General features: G+C 35.5%; 1 non-coding gene across 1 annotated transcript; it reads right to left on the bottom strand.

Moving 5' to 3' along the window:
- Window positions 1-258: 258 nt before the first annotated feature.
- On the bottom strand, window positions 259-365 carry LOC133102703 (U6 spliceosomal RNA). Its single transcript, XR_009703053.1, has one exon. It is a non-coding gene; the product is annotated as a U6 spliceosomal RNA (small nuclear RNA).
- Window positions 366-19,594: the final 19,229 nt, after the last annotated feature.

Raw genomic sequence — 19,594 nt, 5'->3', positions numbered from 1 at the left:
TATTAGAGTATAGTTGCTTTACAATGTTGTGTTAATTTCTGCTGTACAGCAAAGTGAATCAGCTACACATACACATATATACCCTCTTATTTGGATTTCCTTCCCATTTAGGTCACCACAGAACATCGAGTAGCGTTCCCTGTGCTATACAGTAGGTTCTCATTAGTTATCTATTTCATACATAGTATCAGTCATGTATATATGTCAATCACAATCTCCCAATTCATGCCACCCCCCTTCCCCCTTGGTATTGATACTAAAATATGGAACACTTTCACGAATTTGCATGTCATTCTTGCACAGGGGCCATGCTAATCTTCTCTGTATTGTTCCAATTTCAGTATATGTGCTGCCGAAGTGAGCACTACTTACCTCCTTTTTAAACTGTGAATGGTCAGCTTCCTAAACTGAGAAATGACAAAAATTATACCAACCTCCTTAGATTGAAAGAGGATGAAATCAAGTCTACAGGTTTTGCAGTCAGTGATGTAAAATGAAATCACATTTTCTATAATTCTCCAATTCTAATGGCTCTCTAGCCAACATCTTCTCTAAGAAATCTGCACTTTCAAAAATTTCTTTGGCTCAGATAATACAGAGAATCTCATGTTATATGTACATTTGCCATTGTAATCCACAACAAACATATTAGCAAATCAAACCTGTTAGAAAATATTTGCATAACATATATCTGATAAAGGACTTTTATCCAAAATATACAAAGGATGTTTAAATCTCAACACTAAGAACACAAACACAATTTCTTAAATGTGCTAAAGATCTGAAGACACCTCACTGAAGAAGATATACCAATCACTTGCCCTTGGGCACTAAGAAACCACTACACACCTATTAGAATAACTAATATCCCCATAACTGACAGTAACAGTTGCTGGCAGAGAAACTGGAACTCTCTTTGTTGTTTTAATTTGCTCAACATCATATGTCTTTAATCAAATGCAAATTAAAACAGCAGTGAGAGAGCATTACATATCTATTGGAATACTTGATACCCAAAAAGTTGACAATGCCAATTCCTGGTGAGGATGAGGAGCAATAGAAATTCTCATACATTGCTGGTGGGAATACAAAATGATGCAGCCACTTTAAAAACACTTTAGCCGTTTCTTACAGCCTAAATACAGTTTTAACATAAAATCTACCAATCATGATGCTAGGTATTTGCTAAAATGATTTGAAATTGTATGTCCACACAAAACCCTGCACCCAAACTTTATAGCAGCTTTGTTCATAATTGCCTAAAACTGTAAGTGAATGGATTAACAAACTATGGTACAGACATAAAATGGAATACTATTCAGTAATAGAAAGAATGAGCTATCAAGCTGTGTGAAGACATGAATGAATCATAAATGCATGTTGCTAAGTGAAAGAAGCCAGTCTGAAGGGCTGCTAATACAAGAATCCACTTATATGACATTCTGGAAAGGCCAAAAGTAAAGAGATGGTAGACAGTTCAGTCATTGGCAGGGGTGGGGAGGTGGGAGGAGGGTTGAATAGTTGAAGGAGTGTTTAAGCAGAATTGTGATTCCCCCAGAATCCATATTTGAAATCTCAACCCCTATTACCTCAGAATTTAACTGTATTTGGAGATAAGGTCTTTAAAGAGATGATTAAGTTAAAAGAAGCTATCAAATTGGGTCTCTAATGCAATATGACTGGTGTCCTTATAAGAAGAGGAAGAGCCAATCACTGTACTCTAGTTGATAAAGTTGTTTCTCATGGGGGTGAGGGGTAACAATTCTGAAATCACCATATTTGCATATTGGAATTGAAGTTACGTAAATGGGTGGTGGAAGGTGGAAGTCAGCTTTCTCATTGTTGGATTGAGAGGTGACAGACTAGCAAGAGGAGGTTATCATTATCCACATGGTAGTGAATTAGAGTTGGAGATGTAAGTATGAAATCATGTTTAGCCTAATAGAAATACAGATAGATATTGTTATAAATTAAATTGGCTCCCTTAAAAGATAGGTTCAGGTCCTAACCCCTCATGTCTCAGAATGTGACCTTATTTGAAAATAGGGTCTTTACAGCAGTAATCAATTTAAAATGAGGTCATAAGAGTGGGCCCTAATCTAATATAATGGGTGTACTTATTAAAAGAGGGGAAAGGACACAGAGACACACACAGAGGGAAGATGATGTTAAGACACACACAGAGAATGCCATGTGAAGATGGAAGACTGAAGTGATGCATCTACAAGCCACAGAGTGTCTTAAAGACTTAAATATAAGACATGACACCATAAAACTCCTAGACGAGAACATAGGCAAAACATTCTCTGACATAAATTGTACCAGTGTTTTCTTAGGTCAGTCTCCCAGGGCAATAGAATAAAAGCAAAAATAGACAAATGGGACCTAACCAAACTTACAAGCTTCTGCACAGCAAAGGAAACCATAAACAAAACAAAAAGACAACCTATGGACTGGGAGGAAATACTTGCAAACAATGCGACTGACAAGGGATTAATTTCCAAAATATACAAACAACTCATACAACTCAACAACAAAAAAAACAAACAACCCAATCAAAAAATGGGCAGAAGACCTAAATAGACATTTCTCCAAAGAAAGACATACAGATGGCCAGTAGGCACATGAAAAGATGCTCAACATTGCTACCTATCAGAGAAATGCAAATCAAAACTACAATGAGGTACCACCTCACACTGGTCAGAATGGCCGTCATTAAAAAGTCTACAAATAACAAATGTTGGAGAGGGTGTGGAGAAAAGGGAACCTTCCTACACTCTTGGTGGGAATATAAATTGGTTCAGCCACTGTGGAAACAGTATGGAGGTTCCTTAAAAAACTAAAAATAGAATTGCCATATGATCCAGCAATCCCAATAATCTTGGCATATATCCAGACAAAACTCTAATTCGAAAAGATACATGCACCCCAATGTTCATAGCAGCACTATTTACAATAGCCAAGACATGGAAACAACCTAAATGTCCATCAGCGGATGAATGGATAAAGAAGATGTGGTATATATGTACAATGGAATATTACCCAGCTATAAAAAAAGAATGAAATAATGCCATTTGCAGCTATATGGACGGACCTAGAAATTATCATACTAAGCAAAGTAAGTCAGAGAAAGATGAATATCATATATCGCTTATATGTGGGATCTAAAATATGACACAAATGAACTTATCTAGGAAACAGAAACAGACTCAGAGACATAGAGAACAGACTTGTGGTTGCCAAGGGAGAGGGGATGTGGGAGAGGGATGGATTGGGAGTTTGGGACTAGCAGATGCAAACTATTATATATAGAATGGATAAACAACAAGGTCCTACTGTATAGCAAGGCAACTATATTCAATAAACTGTAATAAACCATAATGGAAAAGAATGTGGAAAATTATATATATATATATATAACTGAATCACTTTGTTGTACATCAGAAAGTAATACAACATTGTAAATCAACTATACTTCAATAAAATAAACATTTTAAAAAAATCAACTGTACTCCAATAAAATTATATAAAAAAAGAGATTCATAGCCTTTAAGATCAAACTGTTTCTCTTCTGAAATTACCATTTTTATCAGAGTTCAGTGATACAGTCGGTTTATTTTGAAATTTTAAATAGCATTCAAGGAAAGAATAAAATGTTGAGGAAAAATGGAGTAAGTTTTTAAAAAGATTTGAAAAGCAGTGATCTGCAACATACACAGCACTTCTGCTGGATGCTGTAAAAATACAGAATGATGGTTTTGTCCTGAAGGTGCTTAGAGGTGTAAATAAATAGAGTAGATAGAGGTGTAAATAAATAAATAAATGGTAAAAAACAAAAAACATAAACCTAAAAGTGATCAGTAATTTTAGTACAACATCAAATCCAATTGCTAAAAGGGCAATTATTACTTAAGCCAATATCTGATACTACCATGACTGTAAAATCCAGTCTCAAATTGCCAGGATAACATGTACATCACGATTATAACAAGATGAAGAGGATTTTCAAGAAGTCTATTATCTCAATAGGAAAAGAGTAATTTTCAAGAGTTAAATCTGACTTTCCTAAAGAGAATACCTATCTCAGCACACATAGAAGGAACAATATTCAGCAAAACCATGTTGTAACATATTTCATTATAACAGAAATTATTTCCACTACTGGTGAAATTATTTCTCTGCATCAGGCAATAAAAAGATACTTGCAGTCTAGGTTTGTTTACAAGTTTGAATTCTCACCCCTTTAGCTTTTGGTTCTCCCTTTCCATGTGCCTCCCAAGAGCCAGGAAATAAAAATCACAGCACTCACACTTCCTGGCAGCTAAGACTCTATATGAAATAATTTCTGCCAGTAAGATACAATCTCAGGAGACTTGTAAGGTAGAAGAAAAGCAGAGTACACCCTCTGCCACTGTATCCACCTGACAAGTGGTATTGTGGAAACAGAAGGGCAGAAAGGAGATGTGGCAGCTGAACTTGGCATTCAGAGTCTAGTCATCAGTTTCATGGATGTTGAGACAAAGTTGGGGCAGCAGAAGTGCCTGTGGACATAGGAATTTTCTGGTCCTTGCACAGCAGATTTTGTGGTTTGTTTTCAAATTCAATAATTCTAGCTATGCCCTGCTTCCCAGCTCTTTCAAGGGTTTTCCCTATATTCAATAGGTTTCTGTGTAAAATAGAGTAGTTGTAGTTTCTAAATTCAATCTTGACTGTTATAGTATTAGACTTACTTTTAAAAAATATTTTAAGACAATTTGAGTTGCTTATACTTATGATATTAATGTAAAGCATGCATAATTTTTGTTTCAAACAATATTTAAAGCCAAGGAAAACATAATTTATTAAATCCATATATATAGACTTTTAGGTTCATAGACGTATTTAAGAGTTTATGAAGTCCCTTTCATTTGAATTATAGATTTGTCTTATTCTGTATTTAATTTTCTTAAGAAAATTGGATATAATAAGTTTGAGATTTTAGTGTGACATAGCTAAATGTATTCATTAATCAACTATTTAAATTGTATTAAAATCTGGGAAATTAAATTTCCCTAAATTTGCTAAATCTATAAGCTAATTGAACAGTAATAGAAAAATAAAATAAAATGGGTATTTTAATTTAAGCAAAAAAAAAACAGATTTGTTTTTAAAATGAGATTTGTAAGTTAAGCTTAAAGAGTTGGATTCTAAATTCAATTTATTAAAGTTAGAATTTCTTTCTTTTTATTTTTTATTGAAATATAGTTGACATACAATATTATATTAATTTCAGGTATACAACATAATGATTTGACAATTATATACATTACAAATTGATCACCACTATAAGTCTAGTAGCCATTCAAAGTTCTTACAATATTATTGACTATATTCCCTATGCTGTACATTACATCCCCAAGAGTTACTTATTTTATAACTAGAAGTTTGTACCTCTTAATCCCCTTCACCTATTTTACCCAAACACCTACTTCCCTCCCCTCTGGCAACCACCAGTTTGTTCTCTATACACATGAGTCTAAATTTTAACACAAGTCACTATAAGTACCTTTTCCATTTACTAAAGCTTTCCCCTCCCCATACAAGCCTCTAAAAACCAAAGTGACAGCCTATAACTTCGGACTTCATCTTTTTCTTACTCCAGCTATGTGGTTTCCACAGTGCTAATATCTGCTATTTAAGTACTCTACATGTACAGCAAATACCTGCCAGCAAATTCCTAGAGCTTTAATAGATTTTGTGATTGTGCTCATACACATCCTAATTTTACTGTATTATTTTGTTACAGGACTTTATGACATCATGAGATACAGGTAAAAGAGTGAATAAAAAGGAAACTCATGACAACATTTAATTAGTGATTACAGTTAGCAAACCTATGATAGGAAAGACTACTGTAGACATACAAGCTGGGAACAGGGAAGGAGTGGACTCAAGAAAGCATAAGGTGAGGCAGAACAGCAACAGCCAGAGCAGTCAGGAAGCTACATTCTTCAATGTCCACAGGGGCAACTTAAGGCTTGCCTGGCCTATCCTAGCATCAGCCAATGAGACACCACCTGCCATCCCAGCAATATAGCCCAACTCCTCAGATGCCTACAAAATCTGATAGTATGCTAGTGCTAAGAAAGAAACAACAACAGATAAGTAATTCAGTATAAGGCAGGTAAGGTATTCAATCCCAGCCAAATGCAAGAAAGAGTGGCAAAATAAAGTTTGGGAATGGGAAGAATAAGTAGAAAGCTTGCCCCTGCCAGGTATGACAGTGTACACAGGAAGACTGTGATCAACATTGTAGAAGCCATCAGAAGCTGGTATAGGTTCAGAGGAAATGACTTTCTGATCATCAGATTTCAAACCCATGAAATGTTTAGAGAAAGGATGGAAAGGAACTTGGCGTGTATCGAGCACTTACTTGTTAATTTGCAAAATCATACTATGAGGAAGGTTATGTTTCCATTTAAAACAGATCAGAAATGGCACTGGTAATAATTAGACAATTTAGTATTTGAGCCAAGCTGCCAATGACTTTATGACTATCAAGCCAAAAACATTGATGATCACACTGACATTAGACGAAACTCTTCTGATATCCAAGTATGATGGGGTAAGTGTCCTAAGAGCTATTACTAAAATTCTTCCTAATAAGGGATGTGCCTTTGTTTAAAAACAGAACTTAAGGAACCATTCAGGGAGAAGGTGGGACCTGAGGTTCAGCTGGAATGAGGCTGTAGATGAGAGAGCTAAAGTGGGTCTGGGGTAAGGAGTGGTCAAGAAGAAGGCAGGGAAATTGGAGCAGTGGAAAAGAATGATGGAGGAAAAGAGAAGGTGAAGTAATGTGACAGGTAGATGGTGCCTCATTACTGAAATAGCCAAGAGACTTTTAAAACTAGGAATATCTTACTTTGATTTTGTAATTGTTTGTATTGCTGCCATGTTCCTTCATCTTTTCAAACCTTTGCCAAATCCATCTACTCAAATGCCTTTGTGTGAGTGGTTTGTTTGGCAAAATTTAAGAAAAGGTATTGAGTTTCACATTTAGATCAACATGGTGTGAACCAGGGACCACACAACAAAAATGGAAAAACAACCTTTAAAAAGAACAAAAGCAGCAACCAGAACTAGAGAACAAAAAGAAAGCATATGCCCTCTAGTAAGTCACAAAAACGTTCATAAAGACATTGTGATCTTCAAGAGTGGAAGGTGGATTTTGAGGATTAGAGAGATGCTGACAGCCAAGTAGCCCAAGTGATCTGGAGAAATCATTTATGAGTGAACATCCTTGAGGAGGACTTTAAATACCAGATTTATTCCTTAGTAGTAAATCAGAACATTACTATTTTTGAATCACAATTCTTTCTCCTCCACCCAACAAACTGTCATGTTGAGTTTCTTTATCAGTGTCTGTATGTTGATATCACTCCTAAGAAAGTTTAGGAATTGCCTACAGAATAAGCCAATGAAACATGTTCCTCGTGTAGTCTATATCTCAAATTAAACAGTGAAGTGTTGTTATATATAGAGATGTTGCTATAGAAATGTATAGTTGAAAATGTGCTTCCTGACAGTAATGAAATTGTCTGCTTTTTATTTAAATGTGTTTTGATATGAAAGTAATAATGCACCTTTCAAATAATTCTTTTAAACCTTTCATCACTTCTTTTCCAACGATGGCACACCTTTGGAGTTATTAAAACTTTAGCTTTACTTGTCAAACCCAGACAGGTATTGTATCCTCTAAAAATGGAATTGAAGCATTGTGTAAAGACAGCAATGCCATCAGAGTGGTGGTGTTTGAAAGTGAACCTGTCGTGAATTCTAAGTGTGGCTCAAATAAAATTATTCTCTGCTTATGTCAAACCAGGACTCAGAGAGCAAGAATACTTAACTGTGTTCAATGGGGCTTAATGTTTTGTCAGTCATTTATCTGCACATTGAAAATATCCTGTCAACCAGAGGTAGACTTTTACTAAAATGAATTACAAACCTCCAGAAGGAAAGTGCCCCATTGCCCAACTGTAAAGTATCCACAGAGACCAAAGAGGTTGTTTGTATTCCTTTCCTTTTTTAACCAATGGAAACTGTAGTACCCAGAAATGCTCTTCATTATAGTAAATATTTAATAGATTTATTTTTCCAAGGTTAGTTTTCGAAGGATGTGTTTATAACTGGTGTTTAGTGTTTAATAATTAGAAACAAGAAGTATAATAAAGCGCCATCTATTGGGAATGCAAACAGCCAACAGACTCAGGTAAATGGTGCTTTAGACATTTTTAATAGGCTGAAAAAAGTTAACCTGTCATTTCAAGAACTTACAGGAAAATTGGACTAAAAATGAGTTTCAAGTGAAGACTGGATATGTCTGTTTACTGATTACAGAAAAGTAAAAGATCATCGAGGACAACAACGAAGGACACAGAGGCCACTACAGAATAGAAAACTATGTGAAAAGAGTAAGGGAAAGGTGATGGAGATTTATTCTTTGGTATGCATTTTATTATTTGAGACATTGTAACTAGAAAAGTAAGAGACGAAACTAGCCAGAGGGAGGGCTATGTACATAATTATAAATCTAATCAGAGCGTTGAGGGAGCAAAGGTGAGTTCAGGAGGTGCTGTGGGTAAAAGAATTGTCATTCCATGGATCTCAGAAAATTGTGCTGGGCATGGTAGGTGCTCAGTACAGACTAAATGAATTCTGAACTTTAGATGAAGGTGACACTGGATATCTGCAGTTGACCCATGCATACGGATGACAGAATAGGATAATATGGACTTTGGTCTCAGGAAGACTTTGGTTTAAACTCTAGTTTTGCATTTTTAACCATGTGAACTTTGTGCCTTTCAGAAAGTCACTTGACTTAATTAACTTTGGTTTTCCTTAGGTGTAAAAGAAGGATGAATAACAATAGGAGAAGCTATAAAGGGTTGCTGAGAGGATTGATTAGGGTAGTATATGAAAAACATTTAGCAAAGTGATTTGCAAATAGTAACCTCTCAAACAATGGAAGCTTAAAAAAGATTGATGATCTAAATTGTGACTTAAAAAAAAATTTATATTGAAGTTATTTTAGACCTACAGAAGACTGTGTACAAAGAAAAATAGTACACGGATGTTCCCATATACTAGGGGTCTGTAGACTTTTTCTGTAAAGGGTCAGATAGTAAATATTTTAGGCTTTGTTAGTGAGATGGCTCTATCACAGTTATTCAATTCTGCCACTGTAGGGTGAAAGCAGCCCTAGACAATAGGTAACACAATGGGCACAGATCCCTTCTAACGAAATTTTACAAAAACTGGTGATGGGCTAGATTTGGCCCATAGTTCGCAGTTTGCCAACCCTAAACTAAACTATAGACTTTATTCAGATACCCCCAGTTTTGGCACCAATGTCCTTTTTCTGTTCCAGGATCCAACCTGGGATATCACATGGTCATTTCTCCTTAATCTTCTCCAGTCTGTGATTGATAGTTACTTGTTGTTTACTTTTCTTCATGCTTGACACGTCTGAAGAGCACCGGCCATTTTGTAGAATGTCCCTTAATTTAGTTTCTCTTATATTGTTTAATGATTATACTGAGGTTATGAAATTTTGGAAGAGTACCAAAAAGGTGGCATTCCCTTCTCATGGCATCGTACTGGTGTATATGATATCAGCTTGACTTATTATTGATTCTGTTAACTTTGACCAGTGGTTAAGGTGCTGTCTGCCAGTTTTCTCCAATGTAAAAAGTATCATTTACCCTTCTAAACTCTGTTTATTACAAACAAATCACTAAGTCTGGCCCCCTTAAGAGGAGCGGAAACTAAGCTCCACATTTTGGAGGGAGGACTATTGCTATAGACTGAATATTTGTGTCCTCCTAAAATTCATATGTTAAAACCTAAACCCCAATGTGAGGATATTAGGAGGTGGGGCCTTCGGGAGGTTATGAGGGTGATGCCCTCATCAATAGGATTAGTGATCTTTTAGAGACCTCAGAGAGCTCCCTTCTGCCAAGTCACAACTCAGCAAGAAAGCAGTCCTCTATGAACCAGGAAGTGGGCTCTCACTAGACATGGGATCTATCCGCCAGTGCCTTGGAATTCTCAGCATCCAGAACTGTGAGCCATAAATTTCTGTTGTTTATAAGCTACCCAGTCTATGGTATTCTGTAGAGCAGCCATTATAGACTAAGTCAACTATCAAATATTTTGTGGACATGTGCTAAAAACACTGTAGTAATCAATAAATATTTTGGTCGAGGCTCTGCAAATATTCTGTGAATCCTTAATTATCTTGTCCACTAATTTTAGCATTCATCAGTGTTTCATCCACCATTACTACTGTGGTGTACAAATAATCAGTTTTTTCCTTAATTCCCTCTATAGCTATTAACTGAAGTTCTTCTGTAAGGAATGTTTGTTGTTTCTTTCCTTCTTCCTTCCTTCCTTCCTTTCTTCCTTTCTTTCTTCAATCATTGATTTATAACAGTATGCACTCAAGGATATTTATTTTATTTTATTTATTTATTTATTTATTTTTATTTTTGGCTGTGTTGGGTCTTCGTTTCTGTGTAAGGGCTTTCTCTAGTTGTGGCGAGCAGGGGCCACTTTTCATCGCGATGCGCAGGCCTCTCACTATCACGGCCTCTCTTGTTGTGGAGCACAGGCTCCAGACGCGCAGGCTCAGTAGTTGTGGCTCATGGGCCCAGTTGCTCCGCAGCATGTGGGATCTTCCCAGACCAGGGCTCGAACCCGTGTCCCCTGCATTGGCAGGCAGATTCTCCACCACTGTGCCACCAGGGAAGCCCTATTTTATTTTTTGACTTATAATCCAATACTACCATTATTTATTTTACTGCTCAAATTATACAGTTTGGGCTGTCAGGAGTTCTTTTAGGATGGCTCCAATTTATTTTAACATGCCTTCATCATTTTTGTCTTCTTCATTTTGTTTTGTTTTGTTTTGTTTTAAGCACTTCCTAACTTTCTAGAACTATAAAACACCCCAGTCTCATCTTTATTTCCCTACCCCAAATATGTAATCAACTATTCCTTCAAGAAGCCCTTGTTCATTATATCGGAGAACAATATTTAGAAACCAAAATCTGGGGGTTTGTTGTGCTTCTGGCTACTGAGATTTCATGCTTCCAAGCCCTTTCAGAGAACAGAACTAGGAAATTTAAGTACGTATCTTCATTCATGTACCATATATCTAAATAAAATACTACATACCCAGTTAAATTTAAATTTCAGATAAACACTGACTTTTTTAGTATAACTATGTCCCAGATATTGCATGGGGCACACTTGCACTAAAAATATTTCTCGCTTATCTGAAATCCACATTTAACTGGATGTTCTGTATTTCTAATTGCTAAGTTTAGCAACCCTATTATTCATTTCTATATATATCTTTCTAAATGTATATGAAACTAAGCATTAGTTCATAATGATATCACCCACTCTAATCTGTCACCACAGGGCCTCATTCTAGCCTTCCCCTAACTTGCTGATTTGTAACTTCTTCCTATGGCACTGAGAAACCTCACTCTCTGTATCTACAGAATATTTATTTATTTGTTCAATCCTAGTTTACATGAAAAGTAATTTAAGGATAGTGAAACCATACCCTTGTGAGAAACAAACTTATCAAAGTACAGTTTTTTTGGAGAGTTTACACTTTTAGCCTTATAGTATTTAAATGAAACAAAAAAATTTTAGCTCACTTCTTTTCTTCCCCACCGCTTTCAGTGAGGTTGTGCCATGCATTCGTAATAGATTTAGGATTTATTTGTCCTCGTCTGCATTCCATCCTGGGATTCCCCCAAATTTTTTTAAATTTTTTATTTACACATAATAAAAGTCACTTTGTAGTTTATAGTTCTATGGGTTTTGACAAATGAATGGAATCATGTAACCACTATCTCAGTACCATATAGAACAATTTAATCACCCTAATAATTCTCTTATGTAACCCTTTGTAGTCAACTCTTACTCCCATTCTCCCAATCTCTGGCAACATCTGATCTATGTTCTATTCCTATGGTTTCACTAGAATGTCAAATAAATAAGATCATATACTATGTAGCCTTTTGAGTCTGGTTTCCTTCATTCAGAACAGTGCATTTAATATTTATTCATGCTGTTGCATGAATCAATGTTTCATTCCTTTTTTTATTGCTGAGTAATATTTCATCATATGGACTGAACACAGTTTTGTTTATGCATTGACCTGTTGAAAGATATCTGAATTGTTTACAATTTTCAGAGATTGCAAATATTCACATACAGGTCTTCGTGTGAACATAAGTGCTTAGTTTTCTTGGGTAAATACCTATGTGTGAGACCACTAGGTCCTATGATGGCTTTTTTAAACTCTAATATTTAAGTTTCAGGTGTTCAAGCATTATAATTTACCATCTGGATACACTGCTAAGTGATCACCAGCACAAGTGTAGTTATCCACCACTATACAGTTGACCCCATTCACCCATTTCATTCATCCTCCAAACCCCTTCCCCTCTGGTAACCACTAATCTGGTCTCTGTATCTATGAGTTTGTTTTTGTTTTATTTTGTTTGTTCATTTTTTTTTTTAATTCCATATATGAGTGAAATCATATGGTTTTTGTCTTTATCCAACTGACTTACTTCATTTCGCATAATACCCTCAAGGTCCATGAAAACAAATGACAGGATTTCATTATTTTTTGTGGCTAAATAGTATTCCATTGTATATATATGTGTGTGTGTGTGTGTGTGTGTGTATATATTATATATAATATATATATATACATATATCACAATTTCTTTATCTATTCATCCATCAATGGACACTTAGGTTATTTCCATATCTTGACTATTGTGAATAATGCCACGAGGAACATAGGGGTGCATATATCTTTGCAAACTAGTGTTTTTGTGTTCTTTGGCCCAGAATTGAAATAGCTGGGTCATATGGTAGTTCGAGTCTTAATTTTTTGAGGAATCCCATAATGTTTTCCATAGTGGTTTCATCAATTTACATTCCTGCCAGTAGTATATAAGGGTCCCCTTTCCTCCATATCCTCTCCAACATTTGTTATTTCTTGTCTTTTTGATAATAGCCATTCTAACAGGTAAGAAGTGGTATCACATTGCAGTTTTAAATTTGCACTTCCCTACTATATCATGCTGATGGAGCATTTTCTATATGTTCATTTGCCACTTGTATACTTTCTTTGATGAAGTATCTGTTCAGACTGATTGCCTACTTTTTTTCTTATTGAATTTTAAGTTCTTTATATTCTGAAAACAACTTCTCTATTGTATATATGATATGCAAATATTTTCTCTCAGTCTGTGGTTTGCCCTTTCATTTTCTTAACATTGTCTTTTACAGAATAAAAATTTAGTTTTAATAAAATATAATACTTATCAATTTTTCTGTTATGGATCATGCTTCTGGTGTCATACCTAAAAACTCATTGTCAAACTCAAATTGACTCAAATTTTCTCCTCTGTATTCTTCTAGAAGTTTTATAGCTTTGCATTTTATATTTAGAACTATAATCTATTTTTAGTTAGTGTTGTATATGGCTTGAGGTGTGTGTTGAGGTTGTGTTTTGTTTTGTTTGTATATAATTGTCCAAATGTTCCAACACCATTATTTGAAAAGATTATCCTTTCTCCATTGATTTGCCTTTGCATCTTTTTCAAAATGAGTTGACTAATATAGTGGTCTATATTTGTGTGGGTCTATTTATGTGCTTGCTAATAAGTTTCATTGATCTCTCCTTTCACTATTACTATACTATTTCACTATCACTATACTATACTAAAGCTATTATCACTGTAGATTTATAGTAAGTCTTGAAATCAGATAGTAAGTCTTCTAAATTTATCTTTCCTTTCACTATTGCTATACTATTTCACTATCACTATACTATACTAAAGCTATTATCACTGTAGCTTTATAGTAAGTCTTGAAATCAGATAGTAAGTCTTCTAAATTTATCTTTCTTTTTAAAAATTGGTTTGACTGTCCTGGTTCCTTTGCTTTTTCATACGTTATAGAATCAGCTTTAACTGATTATTTTGCTCAGGCTTTGAAATGGCATTAAATTTATTGGGGATAATTGACCTCCTAACAATATTGAGTCTTCTAATCAATAGACATGGTGTATTTTTTAACTTAGATATTCTTTGATTTCTTTTATCAGAGTTTTGTAGATTTTAGCACTCAGAACCTGCATTTTTTTTGTTTAATTTATATCTATTTTGTCTTTTGAGCAATTGTAAGTGGTATTTTTACATTTCAAATTCCAATTGTTCATTGCTGGTATACAAGAATGATTGACTTTTGAATATTGACCATTTAGTCTACAAACTTGCTAAACTCACTTATCTACTCTAGGACTTCTTTTGTAGAGTCCATGGGATTTTCTAGGCAGACAATCCTGTTGTCTGCAAATACAGATCATTTTATTTTCACCTATCCAATCAATATGCCTTTTATCTCTTATTCTTATTTCACTGGCTAAGACATCCAGTACATTATTAAATAGAACTGGTCAGAGACAACATCTTTGCCTTGTTTACACCTTAATAGAAAAGCATTTACACTGTCAACACTGAGTGTGATGTTTGCTGTAAGTTTTCTGCAGATGCCCCTTATTAGGTAAAGGAAATTTCCTTATTCCTAGTGTGCTGAGAGTTTTTTTAATCACAAAGGGAAATTGAATTTTATTGAATATTTTTTCTGCATCTATTGATATGATCATGTTTTTTTCTTATTCAGTCTGTAATATGGTGAATTACATTGGTTTTTCAAATTTCTGAAGCAATCTTTCATTCTCTGAATAAATTCCATTAGATTGCTATATACTGTTCTTCTTTCGTAGATATTGCAGGATTTGATTTACATGTATTTATTAAGAATATTTATATCTAGTTTCATGAGGGATATTGGTCTGTAGTTTTATTTTCGTGTAATGTCTTTTCCAAGTTTTGGTATTAGTGTAATGTTGGCCTCATAAAATGAGTATGGAAGTATTTCATCTTCTATTTTCTGGAAGAGATTGTGTAGAATTGGTATTATTTTCTTTCTTTATTTTGATAGAACTGGCCAGCGAAAACATCTAGGCCTGTAATTTTATTGTTTGGAAAGTTTTAACTATGGTTTAATTCTTTTATAGATATATAACTATTCAGGTTTTCTATTTCTTCTTGAGTGAGTTTTGGTTTGTGTCTTTCAGGGAATTAGTCTATTTGTCTTAGTTGTTGAATGTATAGACACAAAGATGTTTTTAATAATCCCTTACTATCCATTTAACTGTAGTTTTGTAGTAATGCCTTAATCTTTCATTCCTGATACTATTAAAATGTGTTTTCTCTTTATGTTTCTTGGTCAGTCTTGCTAAAAGTTGATCAACTTTGTTGATATTTTCAAGAACCTCTGCATTATAACTTTAAGTATGTAAATAATTAAATTTCTTTTCTGGCAATTACCACATCTATATCATATCTGATTCAGGCCTGTTGATACTGAGATAATGTATTTTATGCTTGAAGATAAGTAAACTTTCTCTTCTGCTAGGCCTTCAGTGAAGGGTTTTGTTAATCTGGTTAGGAAAGAAGCTGTGTTTGAAGTTTGTTGTTGCTACAGTTACCAACAGTGCACCAGAGGCTTCAAATTCCCCTGCCGATATTTTGTGTTTAGAGTGTGAGCTAGTTGTTAGATGGTTTTCCTTAGTGTTCGCTCCCACTTGCTTTGGGTCCCCCTTTGCCATCTTCTCAAGAGAGAATCTGCCTCAGATGTATTTCACTCTTTTTGTTTTTTTGTTTCTTTGGGTTTTTTTTTTTTTTGTCTGTGCCCCGCGGCATGTGGGATCTTAGTTCCCCGACCAGGGATTGAAACCGTGGCCCCTGCAGCGGAAGCACAGAGTCTCAACCACTGAACCACCAGGGCCCATCGATGCTTGTTAGCCTGGAGGGTGGTGGTGTGGGAGGGGAGGTCTTCTCTGATGTTCCGCTTAAACCTCATTCTTAGGCAGTAACTGTGAAGCTGTGCCTAGATGTTTTGCTTTCACCATTATTCCTGCTCCTTCTCCAGCTGTAATGATGGGTCTAGCACGTACTCTTGCCCTTTTCCCAGAGGTGGAGTTCTTTTTTATTCCCCTCCTCATTTTTCTTCTCCCATCTGCAAAAATCCAGTGCTCCAAGGCAACAGTTTTTTGCTGTTCTTCCCTGTGCATATCAACGCTTTTGTTCCATAGGTGAAATAGAAAACATGGATCTGGGTGGCCTTTTGTCAGTGACTGCTATTCCCCTCATCCAGTCAGAACCACAGGGAACTGTTCTCAGGATTCTTTATGATCTTCTGTGTGAGCATCTGATGGCTGTCATGGAGAAAAAGCCTACAAAGGGATATAAACTACCTATGTCTGTGGCCCGCAAAGGCTTCACACTCACACTAGCCCATAAGTGGCTTTTAACAACGCCTTCAAAAGAATGTTAGCTCCATGTTCTTACTGGTCAGTATGGTTTTTTTGGCAGCATCTGCCCAAGTAATCAAATTCCAGGGTCCCATTTTTCCCTCTCTCACCATTTTTTTGGAGGTAGTTGTTTGCTCTGAAAATTCTTTAATTTGCAGTTAGTCCATCATTTTTCTTGTTATAAGGGTGGGAGCAGTGTCCTTTCCAGCTCTCTACATCTTTGAGCTCTCAGCTGACATTTGAAAAGATCCTTTAAATATATTCAAGGATATTGCTAAGATTAGAGTCTTTATTCAGCTCAAAGAGCATCATGATTTGCAGTGATGCCACAGATATGGAAATAGGTGAGCAAGATATAGATTGGCAAGAACTATGATATCAGTATATAAGGATGATTAAAAAATTCAAAATTTAATCACAAATGCTACAACAGATGTTTTGCAAATGTTAATGGCTTAGCTGTTCTAACGCTAAAATGTACTTTATAAAATAAAAGTCAACAACACAGGGAATGAATTTCATTAGAGTTACATCAACAGCTCTATAAGAAAAAAAACCTATAGCATGGCATTTACAAGTAGTGTCACTATACAAGTTGACAAGAAAAAATATCCAGAGTGTGGACTTGGCACTCAGGAAAAAAATGGCTAAGAAATCCCAGAAGAATGTGAAGAGAGTTCAAACAACAACCTCCAAACACCCTTCAAGGCACAGCCAGAGAAGAATCTCACTCTAATTGTCACTTTCACAGAAAGTCTGGATGCACGTATGCTTACAAGGTAATCCCAATAGTCATTTACATCTCAGCTTTGTATAAGCCAATGAACAATATTACAAAAATATTTACGGATAGAAAATGCTACACAGACCTCACAGAAAAATAACTATTATATATAAATACAAGTGCCTCCAAAGGAGCAAGGATATTGTTAATTTGTACTCCGTGCACTTTTATCACTGTAGATTTGCAAGTTTGGGCCAGGAACTAGAGATCAGTGTTGCTCTACATAATAGTGAGAAGGTCATAAGGAGAAGTGATGGGAAGGTCAACAGAAGAGCAAGGAAGTTGGCAGTCAGCCCGGGTGCTACCTGGATAGGAACAGCTACAGTGGTCTCTAAGTGGGAAATAAACTGTGTGATTTTAAGTTATTGTGAGGTGAGCAAGCTGACCCTTTAGTAAAGCTTTAGTAAAAAAGCTGCTTCATGTAATTTCCTTCTATCTGTGGTGCTTTGGAGTGTTCTGATCCCAGTGTAGAAGCTGTTTCCACATTTGGATCAATCCCAGGGCAAAGATAAAGGACTTTGTCCTGAAGCAGGAATTAGTCAAAAGGGACTTAAAGAATTTGAAAAAGAACAGATACATGTATACGTATAACTGAATCACTTTGCTGTACACCTGAAACTAACACAACATTGTTAATCAATTATGCTCCAATATAAAATAAAAATAAATAAAAAAAAAAACGAATCAAAGTCCCTTTACCCCTTCCCACCCCCGTTCTATGCCACAGAACTCAGCAAAGACTTGAAAGGGATTTTGGATTTTCACAGTTCCTGAAATGAGGCAGTCTCCACGCCCCCTGTGTCTGCCAGCAGCCATCTATCTCCCTATGTGTCTCATTCTTTGTGACACTGGAGTCCCGTTGCCCCCTTGTTCCCAGCGTATATCACTCATCTGGGAAATCAAGAGAATGTATTTGGTGTGTTTGTTTATGATAATTCCAGTGAAGAAAAGAATCCACTTGCTTCTCCATCCTTGCAGCTTCAAACACATGAACCACAAAGCCCCCAAAGGGAACATGATGACCCAGGACCTATAGAACAAAATGTTTCATGAAAAGTCATCACAGCAATCCACTGGTACTGGTTCCTGGCATTATTTACAACACACTGTTCTTTGTAAGGATCTCATGTTTTTCTAAAGCTAACCCAGTAAAATGTGCTGTACTATCTTCAGGGAACTTTTAGGTATTTGACTTTAAACCCCAAATGCTACCCACCAACCACAGCTGTCTACTCCTCACTTCATCATCTCAGCCAGAACTACCCGCCTACAAGTACACGACATTATCATTCATGAGCACTGGTATATTTTCAACATGCTCATTAGCTGTATAGAAAAAAATTGAAAAAGTTCCTTGAGAAAGAAAGAACACTTTCTCTTAAACATGAAGTGTTTAACTAGTTGCCTAAAAAACCTGAAAATAAGGACTTTGAGCCATGTCATTCAACACTGAAAATACTTATGGATACTGACAGACCATTAAATTTAAGTATTAAACTTCACATTTTCTCTAATTGTAAACAACTAGAAGACTGTGTCAACAGTGCCCCTCAAAAATTTCAGAACAGAACAAAACGTGTTAAAACTGTATAATATTTCACTGTTATCTCTCTGTGGTGGATTACCTGTAATTTTTACTCCACAAATTTTTTTTTTTTTTGGTATTTTTCCAGTTCTCTCCAAGTTGTGTGAATATAATCTGTGAACTAAATAAACTAAGAAAAATTTGGTTTTTCCACTATTAGATTCTTTGTGGCAGATATTTATATTCTATAGTTAGAAGGGTTTTTCTCCCACACAGCTTAGCTGTTCTATAATTTAAAAAATGAAATGTTATTTTAAAAATAGCCAAGAAACTATTGAATATGTAGAGGGGTATACTATCTTAGGTAAGCCAGAAAGGTCACAAGCTTGGAAGCAAAAATCAATGTATTTTAAAGTAGGATCTTTCAAAAAGGCCAAAATTATCACTTTAGAAAAAAACAGCTAGTCAAATTTCTTCATTTTACAAATAGAAAACTAACACTGGAAAGGCAAAATGACTTTCCCCAAATTACAAACGGAGTGGGATGCCCAGAAACAGAACTTAGGTCTTCTTTCCCTCTGTCCTGTCCATGATTTTTACAGAAATTTAAACTACTTAGTACAAAATGACATGTGGTCTTTCCTAAAGGTACCTAATGCCAGCATCTTCTCCATTTGTTCATCTTAATGAGTGTCAGGTCTAGAGAATTAAAAAATAAGCTTATAAAGTTGAAATCCTGGCTCATCCCACACAATTAAATTCCATCATCATACATAAGCAAATGGGAAAAAGAGGGAAATATCATTCTATTTTGGCCAAACAAGGATGT

Source organism: Eubalaena glacialis, chromosome 12, assembly GCF_028564815.1.
Source record: "Eubalaena glacialis isolate mEubGla1 chromosome 12, mEubGla1.1.hap2.+ XY, whole genome shotgun sequence".
NCBI lineage: Eukaryota > Metazoa > Chordata > Mammalia > Artiodactyla > Balaenidae > Eubalaena > Eubalaena glacialis.
The sequence above is the reverse complement of the archived record's forward strand: the minus strand, read 5'-3'. Positions and strand labels throughout refer to the sequence as shown.